The sequence below is a fragment of the Protomyctophum parallelum genome, assembly GCF_964188405.1.
Source record: "Protomyctophum parallelum genome assembly, chromosome: 18".
In the NCBI taxonomy this organism is placed as follows: Eukaryota; Metazoa; Chordata; class Actinopteri; order Myctophiformes; family Myctophidae; genus Protomyctophum; species Protomyctophum parallelum.
In genome coordinates this window covers 26,218,091-26,239,551 of record NC_139716.1, presented here as the reverse complement: position 1 = coordinate 26,239,551, position 21,461 = coordinate 26,218,091, and positions in this window count along the sequence as shown.

Sequence of the window (21,461 nt, the reverse complement as noted above, 5' to 3'; positions counted from 1 at the left end):
ACACTGGTCTAGTCTACTCACATCTCACTGACATCCAGCTCTGTGGTGATTCTCCTCCAGAGTATTTACACTTGTAGAAGCCCTCATCAGACTTAGATACACCTGGTATGACCATCTCTCCATTGGTTTTTATTCGGACCAGTTCATCATTTCTATAAAAGTCCACGTTGGAAAGTGACGAGTCTGTTTTGTGTTTGCAGCTTAGAGTCACAGGGTGTCCCTCAGTCACAGGGTGGACAGGACTCACCAGGATGACAGAACCATCTGTAAAACAGTTAACAGTCCACACGTTAGGATTCACGCTGAGCAAATACAAAAAAAACAATTATGCCAATAATGAATTGATGGATCGCTGCTCTATTTTCAGGTAGTGAATGAAGTAACTGGACTCACCATTAGTGTTGATTTTGTCTACCTTTTGACTACCTTTTTACACATGAGAAATAGAAACTGAATAAAAACTAAGCTAGGATGACTAAAACAAGACTAAATATATTCACAATTTCAACAAATAAATAAATAAAAACTAGACTAAAATGTTATAAGGAGGGACTAGTGGAGAAGCTACAAGCTTGTAGATCGGTAATTTTCAGCATGTAACCAAGTGTAAAATCAGTCTTTATGATGACCTGCCAAAATGCATTTTAGTCGACTAAATCAACTTTAGATTTAGTCGACTAAAATCGTATGACATTTAGTCGACTAAAACTAGACTAACACTAAAACACTTCAGATGACTAAAATGTGACTAAAACTAAAGGAAGTTTTACTCCAAAGACTATGACTAAACTAAAATCAAAATGTGCTGTCAAAATCAACACTGCTCACCATGTACTGTGATGTTGACAGCATTGCTGGACTGTCCCAATCCAGACTCACACCAGTACACTCCACTGTCACTTGGACGTAAATATCTGGTCATTGAAGGTCCAGACGAAATCTCGCGCAATGAATCGGTGTATCTCTTCACTTTCCATTCGGTAGAGTTTCCCACACAGCTCAGTGAGACAGACTCAGAGATGAAGTGCTGAGTTCTGTTAGATCTCACCGTGAGAGAAGCTGAAGAATTCAAAGGATCTAAAACACAACACAGGATCAGAGGTCAAACGGACAGCAGTGTTACAATGAGATAATGAATCATTCATTCACTATAGGTCTGTGCTGTAGAATGTCAAGAAAACAATCTAGACAAATTAAGAATGTTCTATTATGAGTCGCACTCACCACCAGACCACACAAACTGAGGTTTACTGTTCTCAGTGTAATAAACTGGATCTCCTCTCCCAGCTTTACACACATATCCTCCTGTGCCTGTAGCACCATGGATGATGTAGGATCCATCTACAGTCCCATTACCAGATAAGAGCTCAAGAGTGTAGGAGTTGTATGGTGGTTGAGGAACAGCTCTGTACCAGTCGAACATCCAGCCTGCAGGAGATTCTTTAACCTTACAGCTCAGAGTCACTGAGGCTCCAGGACTCAACCATTGAGGAGACACTATCAGAGCAGCCTGGGGTTTGGCTGTTGGAAAGCACATTTTCTCTGGTTTAAATTTGACATGTTGTAGTTGAAGATATTGTTATTGATGTTTCATGCAAATGATGCAATGCCTGGAGGCTGCACAAGATAAACTCAGCAACAAAAGTTTGGAAACTTAACTTTGGTCCATTTTTTCTTCTCCACTTTACCAATTGGTATTATTGAATCATTTTAATCGTTGATTGGTCACCTTTACAACAAGGTAGGCTATAGCTTGTAAGGATTGGGCGTTTGTGGGGTTCGTGGGTAGCGCCTCCACAAATTTTGCCAAAATGGCAAGTGGTTGGTATTCATCCTTGTTTTGAGTTGCTTAGTGGATTGAATGATTGCACTGATTGCAGTACAAAAAAGCAACACATATTGGCAATTTTTACACTATTATCAAACGCAGCCACAATAGCCAACAAGCTACAAGCTATACCTCAGTGACTAATCGACGATGATAAAATGATATGAAATACAATTATTATTAAAGTGGTGAAATAATGGACAAAAGTTAGAAATCTGAGGTGTGTGTGTGTGTGTGGCTGCGTGGTGCGTGCGCGCACTTCATGATAGTGCGTAAATCTATAATAAATCCAACTTGAATCTCAGTAATCATAGAAAACATCTAAGAATACAGTCAACAAGGTGGAAGAATAGAAACAGTTGTGTGAAGAAAGAACATAATTGCAATTTTAAACCATCAAAGCTATGCAGAGTATAGCTTTACCTTTAAAAGACAAAGTGATGCTGTTGCTGACTTTGGACAATTGTTGGTCATGTGTGCGTTGTCCACGACACACGTATCGGCCACTGGAATAGATCTCAGAAGGACCTATTACATATTCATGTTCTAGTCTGTAAGTCTGGATGTTGTAATTATCCTTCCACCATGAGTACTCCCAGTCAGAGGCACTTCCTCCATGTATCGTACACCTCAGAGTAACAGTCTCTCCAAGGAAATTCTCGGGCAAGTCAGGGTGTCTGCTGAGGACAGGCACTGATTGCTCTGTAGAAGTAACACACACACACACACACACACACACACACACACACACACACACACACACACACACACACACACACACACACACACACACACACACACACACACACACACACACACACACACACACACACACACACACACACACACACACGTTAACAATTTATTTATGTCCACACAGAGGACATTGCATACAAGGACATAAATAGTTCAGGTGCAGCAAAGGCATATGTCCTCAGTCACGATACAACAAGCATGTCATGTCACCCAGCATTCCATGGGCACAAGTAGTGTACGCATCCTAAGTTCGAAAGTCGAAACCCCCTCCAACAACCGGTCCGCGGTGGTACGTCCCAGGCTGGACCACCAGAGGAAAACAATTCCCAGTCCACTCCTGCATTTCCACCCGGTGTCATATCGTTCTCCGTAGCGTGCCTGATCCAAAATCCACCACTGTTGTTCCGCCAGTGGACGGACACACCGCTAGAAGGCCAGGTCCAATGCCTCTCTTCCCAGTAGCTGCTCATGGGAATGGCCACCAAGCAGCACTGGCTGTCTGTATACTCCATCGGTGAGCAGTGCCTTGTAGTATGCAAGCTTGCGATGGTGTTGAAGCACACAGTCCACAGAGGTTGCAAATGCATCTTAAATCTGCACCCACTACATTAACGATGGTAGTTACAACGGAGCAGTTTAACGTCATGCTCAGGACACACACACACACACATGCACGCACGCACGCACGCACGCACGCACGCACCCTCGCATCTGCCTTTGCAATGCATATTCTATTATTAAGGGACCAAGAAGACACGCAGTGACTTTGGTCACTTATTAAGGGACCAAGAAGACACGCAGTGACTTTGGTCACTTCTTGTTTTTGTAGTTTTTTTTCTTCTTCTTCTCCTTCCGCCAAAAATAGCTGTTCTGACTGAACCGTGCAGTCGCTTTTCGTGAAACTCGGTAATCTGGTAGAGGGCCATGCCAAACGGTGACTATGTGAAGCCCATGACCATTGGCCAAATGGTGGCGCTATAGCACTGAAATTGAAAATTAAGTTGAAAATGCAAACTTTGAACGTACATATCTCATGAACCATTTGACCGTTGGCTATGACACTTTGATACACATATGTGTCTCCTCATGCCGAACAACTTCCATATTCTTACTTTTGACCTCTGACCTTTAGATTACCCACCAATTTGAATTATATGAAAACCATTTAAAATGTATCTCCTCCCAGAATCTTTGATCAAAATGCACAAAAACGTCTACACTTGAACTTTGAACTTATACGAACAAAAAATCGTAACAGATTTATTTTAAGTGAAAAAATGAAGTTTTTATGAGCCAATAAAAAAATTCTGTCTTGTGAAACCTCTCATGCAACCAATACGTCTTCCAAATACGGTTGGCAGAGCTAATGCCTATACTGCATGTTACTGTATAGAATGAGTCAACTGACAGAGTCTGCTTAGCTCAGTCGGTAGAGCTCTCACCTTTGGACCACAGGGTCACTGGTTCAAATCCGGGTAGTGACAACTCAGCCTGTGATTCTTATTTGTTCATATTGTTCTCTCTCTTTCTCCATCTCTTTCTCCACCCCCCCCTCTCTCTCTCTCTATCACTAGGACATGACATCACAATAATAGAGATACTAGTAACTGTCATAGAGTAATAAGTCTAATAGTGTAATAAGTGTATTTAGTGTAATAGTGTAATAGTGTAATAAGTGTAATAGTGTAAAAGTAGTGCAATAGTGTAATAGTGAAATTGTGTATTACGTCTAAATTTGTAAAAGTGTAATAAGTGTAATAGTGTAGTAGTGTAATAAGTGTAATAGTGTAAAAGTAGTGCAATAGTGCAATAAGTGGAATAGTGTAATAAGTGTAATAATGTAATAGTGTAATAGTGTAATAAGTCTATTTAGTGTAATAGTAGTGTAATAGTGTAATAAGTGTATTTAGTGTATTAGTGTAATAGTGTAATAGTGGAATAAGTGTAATAGTGTAATAGTGTAATAGTGGTGTAATAGTGTAATAAGTGTATTTAGTGTAATAGTGTAATAGTGTAATAAGTGTAATAGTGTAAAAGTAGTGCAATAGTGTAATAGTGAAATTGTGTATTACGTCTAAATTTGTAAAAGTGTAATAAGTGTAATAGTATAGTAGTGTAATAAGTGTAATAGTGTAAAAGTAGTGCAATAGTGTAATAAGTGTAATAATGTAATAGTGTAATAAGTGTAATTGTGTAATAAGTCTATTTAGTGTAATAGTGTAATAAGTGTATTTAGTGTATTAGTGTAATAGTGTAATAGTGTAATAAGTGTAATAGTGGTGTAATAGTGTAATAAGTGTATTCTGTCTTCTCTCTCTCTCTCCACCCCCCCTCTCTCTGTCTCTCTCTCCACCCCCCCTCTCTCTGTCTCTCTCTCTCCACCCCCCTCTCTCTCCACTCTCTCTCTCTGTCTCCACCCTCTCTCTCTGTCTCCACACTCTCTGTCCTCTCTCTGTCCTCTCTGTCTCCACACTCTCTGTCCTCTCTCTGTCTCCACACTATCTGTCCTCTCTCTGTCCTCTCTGTCTCCACACTCTCTGTCCTCTCTCTGTCCTCTCTCTGTCTCCACACTCTCTGTCCTCTCTCTGTCTCCACACTATCTGTCCTCTCTCTGTCCTCTCTGTCTCCACACTCTCTGTCCTCTCTCTGTCTCCACACTCTCTGTCCTCTCTCTGTCTCCACACTATCTGTCCTCTCTCTGTCCTCTCTGTCTCCACACTATCTGTCCTCTCTCTGTCCTCTCTCTGTCTCAACACTCTCTGTCCTCTCTCTGTCCTCTCTCTGTCTCAACACTCTCTGTCCTCTCTCTGTCTCCACACTCTCTGTCCTCTCTCCACTCTCTCTCTGTCTCCACCCTCTCTCTCTCTCTCCACACTCTCTGTCCTCTCTCTCTCTGTCTCTCTCTCTCCCTATCTCCTTGGTCCCGCCTTATCGCTGCTTGCAGCTATATTTGTTTTTGTCTTTATTTTTCTTCTCCTTCTTCTTCTTCTCCTTCCGCCAAAAATAGCTGTTCTGACTGAACCGTGCAGTCGCTTTTCGTGAAACTCGGCAATCTGGTAGAGGCCCATGCCAAACGGTGACTATGTGAAGCCCATGACCATTGGCCAAATGGTGGCGCTATAGCACTGAAATTGAAAATTAAGTTGAAAATGCAAACTTTGAACGTGCATATCTCATGAACCGTTTGACCGTTGACAATGACACTTTGATACACATGTCTGTCTCCTCATGCCGAACAACTTCCATATTCTGTCTTTTGACCTCTGACCTTTAGATTACCCGCCATTTTGAATTATATGAAAACCATTAAAAATCTATCTTCTCCCAGGATCTTTGATCAAAATGCACAAAAACGTCTACACTTGAACTTTGAACTTATACGAACAAAAAATCGTAACAGATTTCTTTTAAGTGAAAAAATGAAGTTTTTATGAGCCAATAAAAAAATTCTGTCTTGTGAAACCTCTCATGCAACCAATACGTCTTCCAAATACGGTTGGCAGAGCTAATGCCTATACTGCATGTTACTGTATAGAATGAGTCAACTGACAGAGTCTGCTTAGCTCAGTCGGTAGAGCTCTCACCTTTGGACCACAGGGTCACTGGTTCAAATCCGGGTAGTGACAACTCAGCCTGTGATTCTTATTTGTTCATATTGTTCTCTCTCTTTCTCCATCTCTTTCTCCACCCCCCCCTCTCTCTCTCTCTATCACTAGGACATGACATCACAATAATAGAGATACTAGTAACTGTCATAGAGTAATAAGTCTAATAGTGTAATAAGTGTATTTAGTGTAATAGTGTAATAGTGTAATAAGTGTAATAGTGTAAAAGTAGTGCAATAGTGTAATAGTGAAATTGTGTATTACGTCTAAATTTGTAAAAGTGTAATAAGTGTAATAGTGTAGTAGTGTAATAAGTGTAATAGTGTAAAAGTAGTGCAATAGTGCAATAAGTGGAATAGTGTAATAAGTGTAATAATGTAATAGTGTAATAGTGTAATAAGTCTATTTAGTGTAATAGTAGTGTAATAGTGTAATAAGTGTATTTAGTGTATTAGTGTAATAGTGTAATAGTGGAATAAGTGTAATAGTGTAATAGTGTAATAGTGGTGTAATAGTGTAATAAGTGTATTTAGTGTAATAGTGTAATAGTGTAATAAGTGTAATAGTGTAAAAGTAGTGCAATAGTGTAATAGTGAAATTGTGTATTACGTCTAAATTTGTAAAAGTGTAATAAGTGTAATAGTATAGTAGTGTAATAAGTGTAATAGTGTAAAAGTAGTGCAATAGTGTAATAAGTGTAATAATGTAATAGTGTAATAAGTGTAATTGTGTAATAAGTCTATTTAGTGTAATAGTGTAATAAGTGTATTTAGTGTATTAGTGTAATAGTGTAATAGTGTAATAAGTGTAATAGTGGTGTAATAGTGTAATAAGTGTATTCTGTCTTCTCTCTCTCTCTCCACCCCCCCTCTCTCTGTCTCTCTCTCCACCCCCCCTCTCTCTGTCTCTCTCTCTCCACCCCCCTCTCTCTCCACTCTCTCTCTCTGTCTCCACCCTCTCTCTCTGTCTCCACACTCTCTGTCCTCTCTCTGTCCTCTCTGTCTCCACACTCTCTGTCCTCTCTCTGTCTCCACACTATCTGTCCTCTCTCTGTCCTCTCTGTCTCCACACTCTCTGTCCTCTCTCTGTCCTCTCTCTGTCTCCACACTCTCTGTCCTCTCTCTGTCTCCACACTATCTGTCCTCTCTCTGTCCTCTCTGTCTCCACACTCTCTGTCCTCTCTCTGTCTCCACACTCTCTGTCCTCTCTCTGTCTCCACACTATCTGTCCTCTCTCTGTCCTCTCTGTCTCCACACTATCTGTCCTCTCTCTGTCCTCTCTCTGTCTCAACACTCTCTGTCCTCTCTCTGTCCTCTCTCTGTCTCAACACTCTCTGTCCTCTCTCTGTCTCCACACTCTCTGTCCTCTCTCCACTCTCTCTCTGTCTCCACCCTCTCTCTCTCTCTCCACACTCTCTGTCCTCTCTCTCTCTGTCTCTCTCTCTCCCTATCTCCTTGGTCCCGCCTTATCGCTGCTTGCAGCTATATTTGTTTTTGTCTTTATTTTTCTTCTCCTTCTTCTTCTTCTCCTTCCGCCAAAAATAGCTGTTCTGACTGAACCGTGCAGTCGCTTTTCGTGAAACTCGGCAATCTGGTAGAGGCCCATGCCAAACGGTGACTATGTGAAGCCCATGACCATTGGCCAAATGGTGGCGCTATAGCACTGAAATTGAAAATTAAGTTGAAAATGCAAACTTTGAACGTGCATATCTCATGAACCGTTTGACCGTTGACAATGACACTTTGATACACATGTCTGTCTCCTCATGCCGAACAACTTCCATATTCTGTCTTTTGACCTCTGACCTTTAGATTACCCGCCATTTTGAATTATATGAAAACCATTAAAAATCTATCTTCTCCCAGGATCTTTGATCAAAATGCACAAAAACGTCTACACTTGAACTTTGAACTTATACGAACAAAAAATCGTAACAGATTTCTTTTAAGTGAAAAAATGAAGTTTTTATGAGCCAATAAAAAATATTCTGTCTTGTGAAACCTCTCATGCAACCAATACGTCTTCCAAATACGGTTGGCAGAGCTAATACCTATACTGCATGTTACTGTATAGAATGAGTCAACTGACAGAGTCTGCTTAGCTCAGTCGGTAGAGCTCTCACCTATGGACCACAGGGTCACTGGTTCAAATCCGGGTGGTGACAACCACAGCCTGTGATTCTTATTTGTGCATATTGTTCTCTCTCTGTCTCTCTCTCTCTCTCTCTCATAGAGATACTAGTAACTGTAATAGAGTAATAAGTCTAATAATGTAATAAGTGTATTTAGTGTAATAGTGCAATAAGTGTAATAGTAGTGTAATAGTGTAATAAGTGTAATAGTGTAATATTGTAATAAGTCTAATAGTGTAATAGTGTAATAGTGTAATAAGTCTAATAGTGTAATAGTGTAATAGTGTAATAAGTGTAATAGTGTAATTATAGTGTAATAAGTCTAATAGTGTAATAGTGTAATAGTGTAATAGTGTAATAGTAGTGTAATAGTGTAATAAGTGTAATAGTGTAATAGTGTAATAGTGTAATAGTAGTGTAATAGTGTAATAGTGTAATATTAGTGAATTAGTGTAATAGTAGTGTAATAGTGTAATAGTAGTGTAATAGTGTAATAGTAGTGTAATAGTGTAATAAGTCTAATAGTGTAATAGTAGTGTAATAGTGTAATAAGTCTAATAGTGTAATAGTAGTGTAATAGTGTAATAAGTGTAATAGTGTAATAAGTGTATTCTGTCCTCTCTCTGTCTCCACTCTCTCTGTCCTCTCTCTGTCCTCTCACTGTCTCCACACTCTCTGTCCTCTCTCTGTCTCCACACTCTCTGTCCTCTCTCTGTCTCCACACTCTGTCCTCTCACTGTCTCCACACTCTCTGTCCTCTCTCTGTCTCCACACTCTGTCCTCTCACTGTCTCCACACTCTCTGTCCTCTCTCTGTCTCCACACTCTCTGTCCTCTCTCTGTCTCCACACTCTGTCCTCTCACTGTCTCCACACTCTCTGTCCTCTCTCTGTCTCCACACTCTGTCCTCTCTCTGTCTCCACACTCTGTCCTCTCTCTGTCTCCACACTCTCTGTCCTCTCAATGTCTCCACACTCTGTCCTCTCTCTGTCTCCACACTCTGTCTTCTCTCTGTCTCCACACTCTGTCCTCTCACTGTCTCCACACTCTGTCCTCTCACTGTCTCCACACTCTGTCCTCTCTCTGTCTCCACACTCTGTCCTCTCTCTGTCTCCACACTCTGTCCTCTCACTGTCTCCACACTCTGTCCTCTCACTGTCTCCACACTCTGTCCTCTCTCTGTCTCCACACTCTCTGTCCTCTCTCTGTCTCCACACTCTGTCCTCTCTCTGTCTCCACACTCTCTGTCCTCTCTCTGTCCTCTCTCTGTCTCCACACTCTGTCCTCTCTCTGTCTCCACACTCTGTCCTCTCTCTGTCTCCACACTCTGTCCTCTCTCTGTCTCCACACTCTGTCCTCTCTCTGTCTCCACACTCTCTGTCCTCTCAATGTCTCCACACTCTGTCCTCTCTCTGTCTCCACACTCTGTCCTCTCTCTGTCTCCACACTCTGTCCTCTCACTGTCTCCACACTCTGTCCTCTCACTGTCTCCACACTCTCTGTCCTCTCTCTGTCTCCACACTCTCTGTCCTCTCTCTGTCTCCACACTCTGTCCTCTCACTGTCTCCACACTCTCTGTCCTCTCTCTGTCTCCACACTCTGTCCTCTCTCTGTCTCCACACTCTGTCCTCTCTCTGTCTCCACACTCTGTCCTCTCACTGTCTCCACACTCTGTCCTCTCTCTGTCTCCACACTCTCTGTCATCTCTCTGTCTCCACACTCTGTCCTCTCACTGTCTCCACACTCTGTCCTCTCACTGTCTCCACACTCTGTCCTCTCACTGTCTCCACACTCTGTCCTCTCACTGTCTCCACACTCTGTCTCTCTCGCTCTCTCTCCACTCTCTCTCTGTCTCCACCCTCTCTTTGTCTCCACCCTCTCTCTCTCTCTCCACACTCTCTGTCCTCTCTCTGTCTCCACACTCTGTCCTCTCTCTGTCTCCACACTCTGTCCTCTCTCTGTCTCCACACTCTCTGTCCTCTCTCTGTCCTCTCTCTGTCCTCTCACTGTCTCCACACTCTGTCCTCTCTCTGTCCTCTCACTGTCTCCACACTCTGTCCTCTCTCTGTCCTCTCACTGTCTCCACACTCTGTCCTCTCTCTGTCCTCTCACTGTCTCCACACTCTGTCCTCTCTCTGTCCTCTCACTGTCTCCACACTCTGTCCTCTCTCTGTCCTCTCTCTGTCCTCTCTCTCTCTCTCTCTCTCTCTCTCTCTCTCTCTCTCTCTCTCTCTCTCTCTCTCTCTCTCTCTCCACACTATCTGTCCTCTCTCTCTGTCTCTCTCTCTCTCTATCTCCTTGGTCCCGACTTATCGCTGCTTGCAGCTATATTTATTATTATTATTATTATTATTATTATTATTTTCTGGAAAGGCTCCTCCAGGAGTCTACACAGGAGACAAAAAAATCTAAAATAATTATTAAAAAATAAATTCAGTTACAATGAGTTTGTATAGGAAGGGGGCGGGGGCAGCTAAAATGAAAATCAAATATCTAAATACTGAATCGAGCAACTTAAAAACTGTCACATAAGCCTGAGTAGACAATAAAATGACCAAAGAGATTATGGTTTATATGAGAGTTCTATGATAAAGATCATAAACATAATGCCAGTGACTGTAAAGTGTGTGATGATATGACTTACCCGACACAATCAAAGTGACTTGACTACTTTGTTTTTTATGCACGGTGTCCGTTTTCAGATTACCAGTACAATGGTATTTCCCACTGTGAGACACTACCACGCCTTGAAGTTGAATGGTGTTCTGATCGATGTTGTATGGGTTAAGGTTATAATCATTGTGGTACATCCTGTACCACCAGTCTGTCTTCTCTCTTTCTCTCATGTCACATGTGAGTGTAACAGACTCTCCAGTAAATATCTGGGACCGGTTGGGATCCAGGGTCAGAACAGCTTCTGGTCTCACTGAACAGTCAAACACATAGACCACAAGCACACAAGTATAGGATGATTCCAATTGCTAGAAACTTTCTTATCTCTGGCACTAAATCAGAGTATCAAGCAAGTAGAGTATATATATACAATACAAAACATGACTTAATATAGCAAACTGATATAAATATACGTAACAATTGAGAGGTTGAAATATGTGACAGGTGGAAATGTGCTCTTGATTGAGTGAATAAAGAGAACAGATAGTAAATCAATCTTCACCTTGACTGTGTCCATAGGAGAGGAAGCTACTCAGCACTGAAAGAAAGATATTTGATAAAAATAATAAAAATAATAAGTTACTTCAGTGAGAACATAAAACCTAAGCAAAAAGATTGTTATTAATATCAACAGCTCTCAGGAACTTTTGATTTGATTTGATTTATTTTATATATTCATGATACAATTCATAGAAGAGCAGTACAGAATTATCAGGATTGCACAAAAAGTCAGAGGACTTAATTCCATTGTGATCCAAATAAATAAATAAATAGTTACATGATAAGAAGAACATGTGTACTAACATTACAATACTAATGACATTTACAACTGGTCATCAGAGATCAATAAACAAAAGACAATAAATAGATATACAGGTAAATAGATAAATACAGCACTATACTAACTTTTTTTTTTTTATGTTCAAAGACTGGGCAAATTTAATTTCCCTTGGGATTTTGTTCCAATCCTCCACCCCTGTATATTTAAATGAGCTTCTACCTACCCTATGTCTTAGGTTTGGTGTTTTAAGATCAGCTAGACGGGGAACGCCCTACCAACACCCTACCAACAGTCATTAAGACATGCAAATCCCTTGACTCCTTCAAAACCGCTCTCAAAGGGCACCTACGGACGGCTGCAATTCGAAACTGGCCCCCGTAAAATCTGAATTTTATGAACCACCCACCACTTTTTCCCCTCACTGTATATGTTTCTTTTCCCTTTTTACCTCCTTCCTGTTCTGTTCTTTGGCTATATAGAAGTGTCTATTTGTACGTCTCTAAATGTTTTGATGAATTGAACAAGGTGGACCCTCTTGTAAACAAGTGTAATGCTTAATTGGGTCGTCCACTCACAGTCTTTGTATTGAGTTTGTGCTTGAAATGTACTGTAATTCTGCAAACTGTTAATTATTTCAATCAATCAAAAAAGCTAATTGCTGAGCACCTTCTTGCTTTCCATTTAAAACTGTAAGTAGCTACAGAATCATCATCTGTTGGATTAGCTTTTACGTCCGGATACCCCGTCCAGGAAATGTGTAATAAATGTTAAAGTAAATACATTGTGGAACTATAGAAGTGGAAGCTAAAATGTGCCGTCTCTGTACTGAATAGTTGCATCATTACCGTTCTACTCTAGTCTGTTACTTTGGTTCTTCTTGTTAACAGTATTTAAAAATATGGTTTAAATTATATTTACATTAAATTGTATAAATCTACATCATTGTGATAACATTGGTGAGACCGGAGAACGGAGATCCTTCATACAATAACACTGATGACCGTTGACATGTTTATACTGTACTCGAACTCAGCAGCTTATCTTTATCTTAATGTTGCTATACTTACACTAACCATGTTAAAGTTAAAATACTAATTCAATAGACCTACACTACAGTACTATAGTAATAATAGTGATATACTCACAGAGGAGCACACAGGGAGACGTGGGCCTCATCTTTTTCTTTATCTTTTTTTCTGAGATGAACAAATCGTTCTACTTCCTACACACAGTGAGCCAATATAGTAACTGCTTTGTGAAATGGGGAAATGCGAAAGAGAGAAATCCCTTCTTAAGTAAATTCAGATCTGCTTTTTGTAGGAGATGAGCTATAGCTGAGTTCATTCATTGCCAGTAGGCTTACATAGGCCCCTCCCACTAATATTGCCAGCCAATTACAATGTCACGTCACCCCTGTGATCATGTGTAAGTAATTTGGAGGGTATTTATGCCCCCCCCCCCCCAAAAAATCGGTACAAACGGTTATTTTTTTTGCATTTGCGTCGCCCCCTATGGATGAAAATGGAATTGCTTTTGGCTTTTGGTTGATTAAACCACCCGCGATATCTGATTCAAATTTGGGGTGGGTTGGACATTTGGTTTGTGATTTGTGGCGTTTTCAGTAAAATAGGCCCCTCCCACTAACTCCGGTACGCTCTTAACCCATTTAGACCTGAAGACGTTTCTGCAAATGTCTTCTAAATCCTGACAGTTTTGTGAAAAGCCTATGTTTCTATGTCAGTCGTTTTTCATGTCAAGGACCCCAAAAATATATGTAATTGGCCGCCGACCCCCATCTGAAAATATGTTGTTCCAGGGACCCCCCATGAAGCAAAGATTGAGTTAAAAACGATCGCTCTGACAGAATATATATTCAAAGATTTGCAACACATTTTCACGATTTTTCAAAAATAGCAGACCTAAAAGCTCGTAGCGCGGCACTTGGTGCCGCGCTACGAGCTTTTAGGTCTGCTATTTTTGAAAAATGAGCTTGTAGATCTGCCATTTTTCAATAGCTAAAGTATAACATAATTCTTAAAACACCAAAAGGGGTTCCCGCGCGTCACTACACCATTGTTTCTCAAAGTTGGGGTCTCAGCTGGTCCTTAGAAGGGTAGAAACTAAAATCAGCCAGAGAATGTATCATTCATATACTGTACAGTACTATGCTGCGTGAATAAACATACAATTTGATAGCATACAGTAGATCACCCAGGTTTTATTGTTTTTCAATCCCCACACGTGTGCGTGCGTGCATGCTGCAAGTGTTGCAAAACTTAAAATGTAGAATATTTTTAACGGTAATATCGTATATCGTATCGATATCGCAATATTTGGCATAAATACATAGATATGAATTTTTGTCCATATAATAATAATAATAATAATAATACATTTTATTTATATGGCGCCTTTCAGGTCACTCAAGGTCGCCTAACAAAACAGAAAAATACAAAACAATAAAGCAAGTTTAAAAATACAGCAAGTTTAAAAAAAACACACAAAAGGCCTGCAGCAGACTTCTACTCAAGGTGGGAGTAGGCTTGTCTGAAAAGGTGAGTTTTGAGGTGGGATTTGAAGGTGGGGAGTGAGTCCATGTTTCGGATGTCGGGGGGAAGGCTGTTCCAGAGGCGAGGGGCAGAGCGGCTGAAAGCTCTACCCCCCATGGTGGACAAACGAGCTGGGGGAACAGTGAGGTTGGTGGAGGAGGCAGACCTGAGTGACCGGGTGGGAGTGTTGATATGGATGAGATCAGACAGGTAAGGGGGGGAGAGGTTATGGATGGCATTGAATGTGTTGAGGAGGATCTTGTAGTCTATGCGGTATTTGATGGGTAGCCAGTGGAGTTGGTGAAGAACGGGGGTCATGCAGCCCTACTTCTAATCCAGAGCCTGTAGAGTATAGACAGAGTTACGACAACTCCGTTCACTTCATGGGGCCAGTCCTCTTCTACATAGACTTGTATTGGCGAATAGGGACACCGGAAGTTTACGGAATGTATTGGAGTCGATAGGGCTCGCGCGAGTACATGAACCATGTGACCGTGTTGTTTTCTGCCCCCTCAATGTCGCAACTCTGTCTATACTCCATGGCTCTGTTGTAATCCAAACGTACACACGTGTGGGTATAGGGATAGGGTGGCCTGGCTGGGTGTATGACTTGACTACCGCGGCCTGAATGATTCAGCCCTGCAGCCCTGCTGTGAGATATGATCTGGACAACAGATGTCAATATGAAGTTGAGGATAACGTTGACCAGTTCTGTGTCTTAGTCATACTTCTCTCCTTTCGTAAGCTTTTTTGTCATCAGACGGACAGCTTGGTCATATACTTCTCTCTTTGTTGACGTTTTGTTAACTCATCCTCCTGCCGTTAACCCAGTGGTGGAAACCCAGTGGTGGAAAGTAACTAAGTACATTTACTGGTGGAAAGTAACTAAGTACATTTACTCAAATACTGTACTTAAGTACAATTTTGAGGTATTTGTACTTTACTTGACTGTATTCCAATACATTTACATCTACTCCACTACATCTCAGAAACAACATTTGTACTTTTACTCCACTACAATTATTTGAAAACTTTAGTTACTAGTTACTTTGGAGATTTACATTTTGATTAGAAAAACATACATTACTGTAACCACTTCAACCCTACAGTATATACATTTCGACCATTTGAAAATAGCTGATCTACAAGCTCACAATGCGTCGCAATGCGATGCATTGTGTGCGACCTCTTTTCTATTCAAATATGAATATAAACTAGAAAGGTCACAATTTTGAAGAAATGCAAAGTGTGGTTGCCACAGTCGCTTACATAGGCCCCGCCCACTAATGTTAGCCAATTACAATGTCGTGTCAACCTTGTGATCATGCGTAAGTAATTCGGAGGGGATTTATGCCCAGAAAATCGGTGCCCCCTATGGATGAAAATGGAATTGCTTTTGGAACTTGGTTGATTGAAACACCCGCGACATGTGATTCAAATTTGGGGTGGATCAGACATTCCGTTCGTGATTTATGGCATTTTTTTTTAAATAGGCCCCTACTACTATCTTCGGACGACGATTACAGCCGAACGATACACACTACCAAAATTCTGCAGTTGGTGTTTTAATCGGATAGGTCCGGAGATCATGTGTGCCGAATTTTGTGAGATTTGGACAAAATCTGTAGGAGGAGGAGCCAAAAGTGTGTTTTGGAGAAAATTCAAATTCGCAGGAATCCCAAGGAATCCATGGAAAACAAATTTTTCATGCTCTTTGAAGTATGGGCGGTTAGGCCATAATTGTCTTCGTTGTTGATAAGATAAAAGGGAAAAGAACAATGGAACTATATGAATTGTGATATGTGCTATACGATCAGCTGTATGATGTAGGAAAAGAAAAGGTACAGGTACAGCTATAGTAATATGGGAGCCATGCTTTTCGGTGACAGTAGTCTGCTGTGGCTTTCAGTGTAGTGACAAGCAGCAGCAGGGTATGTACAGTCAGTAGCTGTGACTTGGCAGGTGATTATATTACAGTAGGTCTCTGATGTGATGTGCTGGTAAAAGTTATGTTATAATAATAATACATTTTATTTGTGCTTAAAAACAAAGGCATAAAAATAGAAAAGGCCCAATAAAAATATATAAGTTGTGCAGTTGTCTGGGCCTTGTTAGGACAAGTGTGGTTGGATGTGCATCCTGTTTACTCATCTCTTCTCAGTCTAGTTCTGTGTTGTAACTTGTAACACTGTTGTGTATAAGACAAAAGAGACATCCAAAATACATTACCAAGCTTTGTATCTGACAAGTTATTTGATTGTAATATTTGTTATGATGACATTTGACGCTGTCCATCTCTGAGGATAAGAGAGAGAGAGAGAGATCTACAAGCTCACAAGGTGACGCATTGTTTACAAAGCCTAAAATGCAAATACAATACTTATATGATGATTTCCTGCTATTGACAGCCCCGGTAGTGCTGTCTGCTTCCTCTGGGTGACTCCGTAGTACCGGCTGAATGGTAGAATAGACCATACATGGCCCCCCACCATCACTTAATGCAGACCACAGGTTATTCTTGGAATACTGATAAATTATTGATTTCAGCTGTTGCAATTCCCAACGTCCAAGCATGACCTGCTTTAATTACTTCTGTCTATATTAGTAGTATAACAATTTTATTGTCTTTTCAAGGATCAGCTCTGTCTGTCTGTCTGTTTAGGGTACCAACAGGGGGCACTGTTGCACCACTTCAGACAGGTCTGATTTTCAAATGTACTTCATGTACATAAAGTTAACATAAGTATAACTAAATGCATTTGAAATAAAAAAAATCTATTCAAATATAGCAAAATTAGCAGATACGGGCTCAAAACGCGACGTAATGCGACACGTTTTGACGTTGTAGATCTGCTATTTTTAATACAGCAGTATTATGCAATGCAATGTGGCCCTCTGGAGTGGGTGTGGAACTATAGTGGCCCTCTCCATCAAAGTGGCCCACCCCTGGAATAGACAGACTGAACATGTGCTGCTGTGCATCCTCTCCATCAGACGTGGCTGTTGCATGTTGCCTGTCCTCTCATTGCCCGGTAGGATGTTGGTGGCCGCTAACTGTATAGAGCAGTACACTACAATAGCTTGTAGATCAGCTATTTTCTGTATAGAGTTTTGGCGTAGAGGGAAAAATAGGAAAGTGTGTTTGTGTGGGTGTGTGTGTGTGTGTGTGTGTGTGTTATTTTTAAGTGAGTTTTGTCATGAAATCTACAATAATTTACTATGATTTACCTTTTGTAGTGAGTGCTCATTTCTGATATCTGGTGTTGTGTGGCAGAAGTTTTTGATTGAATATTAGACAGAAATGTAAACTGCGCGAGGTACAGTCTGACATTAGAGCTAAAAGGATAACACAAAAAGGTCCTGGGGACTTAATTGTTTCCATTGTTGTCCTGAGTCCTAAGTTAAGCTTTTAGTTTGTTCCTATGTTTTATGTTCAGCTTTTAGTTTTTACACAAAACCAGACACATATACAATATGTAAATCATATCACATTTTTATTTTACGACTTAGGGTTCAAGAGTTATAGGGAAAAACTTAAAGTGGGCTGCGCCACCATGAGGCCGACTGATGTAATTCCTTTTCAATACATTTTCATAATTATTATGAACCTCCCCCCAAGTCTTGTAAATATAACGGATCTCTTAGCAAAATACAAGCACACGATTCCCGATGAAGCCGGTCAATTTGACACATGGCTCGAGCGGCAAAAACTGTGGGAGGAGTAGTGCGGCAAAGTATCCTCATTTACAATAACAATAGTCTGGCAACCACACTAATGAAAAAAGGTGTGAATTGAAGAAGTTCCAGATAGCATGTGGGGGCGTTGGGTTGTGCAGTAAGTGTGATCACTAACCACATGCTCTTTGAAGTATGGGCGGTTAGGCCATAATTGTCTTTGTTGTTGATAAGATAAAATGGAAAAGAACAATGGAACTGTATGAATTGTGGTATGTGCTGATCAGCTGTATGATGTAGGAAAATAAAAGGTAAAGGTACAGCTATAGTAATAATATGGGAGCCATGCTTTTCGGTGACAGTAGTCTGCTGTGGCTTTCAGTGTAGTGACAAGCAGCAGCAGGGTATGTACAGTCAGTAGCTGTGACTTGGCAGGTGATTATATTACAGTAGGTCTCTGATGTGATGTGCTGGTAAAAGTTATGTTATAATAATACATTTTATTTGTGCTTAAAAACAAAGGCATAAAAATAGAAAAGGCCCAATAAAAATATATAAGTTGTGCAGTTGTCTGGGCCTTGTTAGGACAAGTGTGGTTGGATGTGCATCCTGTTTACTCATCTCTTCTCAGTCTAGTTCTGTGTTGTAACTTGTAACACTGTTGTGTATAAGACAAAAGAGACATCCAAAATACATTACCAAGCTTTGTATCTGACAAGTTATTTGATTGTAATATTTGTTATGATGACATTTGACACTGTCCATCTCTGAGGATAAGTTCTCTCCAGTACACACCAATGCAACCTGTTGCAACTCCTTGCAACAAAACCATTGCAAAACCATGCAACTACAGTACATGCAACCATTGTACCCAATGGCAGTTGCAAGGATTTGCATTGGTGTGGACCTTGTCCTTGTCTGATATGGTTTTGTTGCAAAGAGTTTACTGTTTAGTGTTGCGCAACCCTTTTCATTAATTTGACCGCCAAACCACATCTCAAAATATTTTGTTCCAGGGACCCCCGGAGAAGATTTGAGTTAAAATGTTAGCAAGATTTTTCTAAAATAGCAGCTCTATAAGCTCATAGCTTGGCACAAAGTGCTGCACTATGAGCTTGTATATCTGTTATTTGTGAATAGCCAAACAATGTGCCAAACAATAGCCAAACAATGAATAGCCAAACAATATGTAGACTAGTATAGACTCTAGTATAGAGTATATTGCCACAATGTAAACAAGCCTGCAGGCTTTCTTGTGTTTGTATCCTTTTAATTCATTTTAAATAAACTAATGAATCAATCAAATCAATATAGCTAAAAATCTAAAATGACACAGATGCTCACCCTGTTTTAATGGGTTAAAGTATTCAGATATCACATTTACTCATTTAAAACGTTGTCAACTGAAGAGACTTATCTGGCGATGTTGTCTTTTGCCTGCTCTCATTTACCTACCTTACACCAGCTGCAATCCCCTCTTTGCCCCTCTGATGGTGCTCTTGTTCTGCCAGAGCTTTATGGCTTCCGTGCTGAGCCATACAGCAGTGGTTCTCAAGATGGGACCATCATGGTTCCTTGAGGGGGTTCCAAATATACCCTTACAACAAGGTCCATATATGTGGTTCCATTTGTACACTCTCAGAGTTGTGGTCCTTGAAAGTTTGAGAACCAATGCCATACATTTCACACCTCTTGTACCTCCTCTATAGTGTGGCAGAGGGAGTTGCTTCTCTGTTCATCTTGATGATGTTTTGTGGCCATTACATCCCAGTTGACTGACACATCTCCAACCACAGATCAGATGTGGGAGGTCTGTGACTTTTTTGTTTTTTGTTTGTTTTTTTCCAAATGAGGAGCTGTCTAGGCCTGTCACAATGAATGTATAACACCTGCCTGAACACACCTAGATTTGAGCTAATCACAATTATTTTGTATAATAGATTCATGTGTACAATTAATGTGTATAATAACAGCTTGATGAGATTAACAGAAATGTGATATTTCCATCATTAATACACATTGTTGTCAATGTCCTCATCAGGTGTCCCTATTTTTGGTATTTTGAATTTACAAATGTTGTAAAATTTAAAAAGGAGAGAGAGAGAGAGAGAGAGAGAGAGAGAGAGAGAGAGAGAGAGAGAGAGAGAGAGAGAGAGAGAGAGAGAGAGAGAGAGAGAGAGAGAGAGAGAGAGAGAGAGAGAGAGAGAGAGAGAGAGAGAGAGAGAGAGAGAGAGAGAGAGAGAGAGAGAGATGAGAGAGAGAGAGAGAGAGAGAGAGAGAGAGAGAGAGAGAGAGAGAGAGAGAGAGAGAGAGAGAGAGAGAGAGAGAGAGAGAGAGAGAGAGATCTACAAGCTCACAAGGTGACGCATTGTTTACAAAGCCTAAAATGTAAATACAATACTTATATGATGATTTCCTGCTATTGACAGCCCCGGTAGTGCTGTCTGCTTCCTCTGGGTGACTCCGTAGTACCGGCTGAATGGTAGAATAGACCATACATGGCCCCCCACCATCACTTAATGCAGACCACAGGTTATTCTTGGAATACTGATAGATTATTGATTTCAGCTGTTGCAATTCCCAACGTCCAAGCATGACCCGCTTTAATTACTTCTGTCTATATTAGTAGTATAACAATTTTATTGTCTTTTCAAGGATCAGCTCTGTCTGTCTGTCTGTTTAGGGTACCAACAGGTGGCACTGTTGCACCACTTACTTCAGACAGGTCTGATTTTCAAATGTACTTCATGTACATAAAGTTAACATAAGTATAACTAAATGCATTTGAAATAAAAAAAATCTATTCAAATATAGCAAAATTAGCAGATACGGGCTCAAAACGCGACGTAATGCGACACGTTTTGACGTTGTAGATCTGCTATTTTTTATACAGCAGTATTATGCAATGCAATGTGGCCCTCTGGAGTGGGTGTGGAACTATAGTGGCCCTCTCCATCAAAGTGGCCCACCCCTGGAATAGACAGACTGAACATGTGCTGCTGTAGTGTGCATCCTCTCCATCAGACGTGGCTGTTGCATGTTGCCTGTCCTCTCATTGCCGGTAGGATGTTGGTGACCGCTAACTGTACAGAGCAGTACACTACAATAGCTTGTAGATCAGCTATTTTCTGTATAGAGTTTTGGCGTAGAGGGAAAAATAGGAAAGTGTGTGTGTGTGTGTGTGTGTGTGTGTGTGTGTGTGTGTGTGTTATTTTTAAGTGAGTTTTGTCATGAAATCTACAATAATTTACTATGATTTACCTTTTGTAGTGAGTGCTCATTTCTGATATCTGGTGTTGTGTGGCAGAAGTTTTTGATTGAATATTAGACAGAAATGTAAACTGCGCGAGGTACAGTCTGACATTAGAGCTAAAAGGATAACACAAAAAGGTCCTGGGGACTTAATTGTTTCCATTGTGGTCCTGAGTCCTAAGTTCAGCTTTTAGTTTGTTCCTATGTTTTAT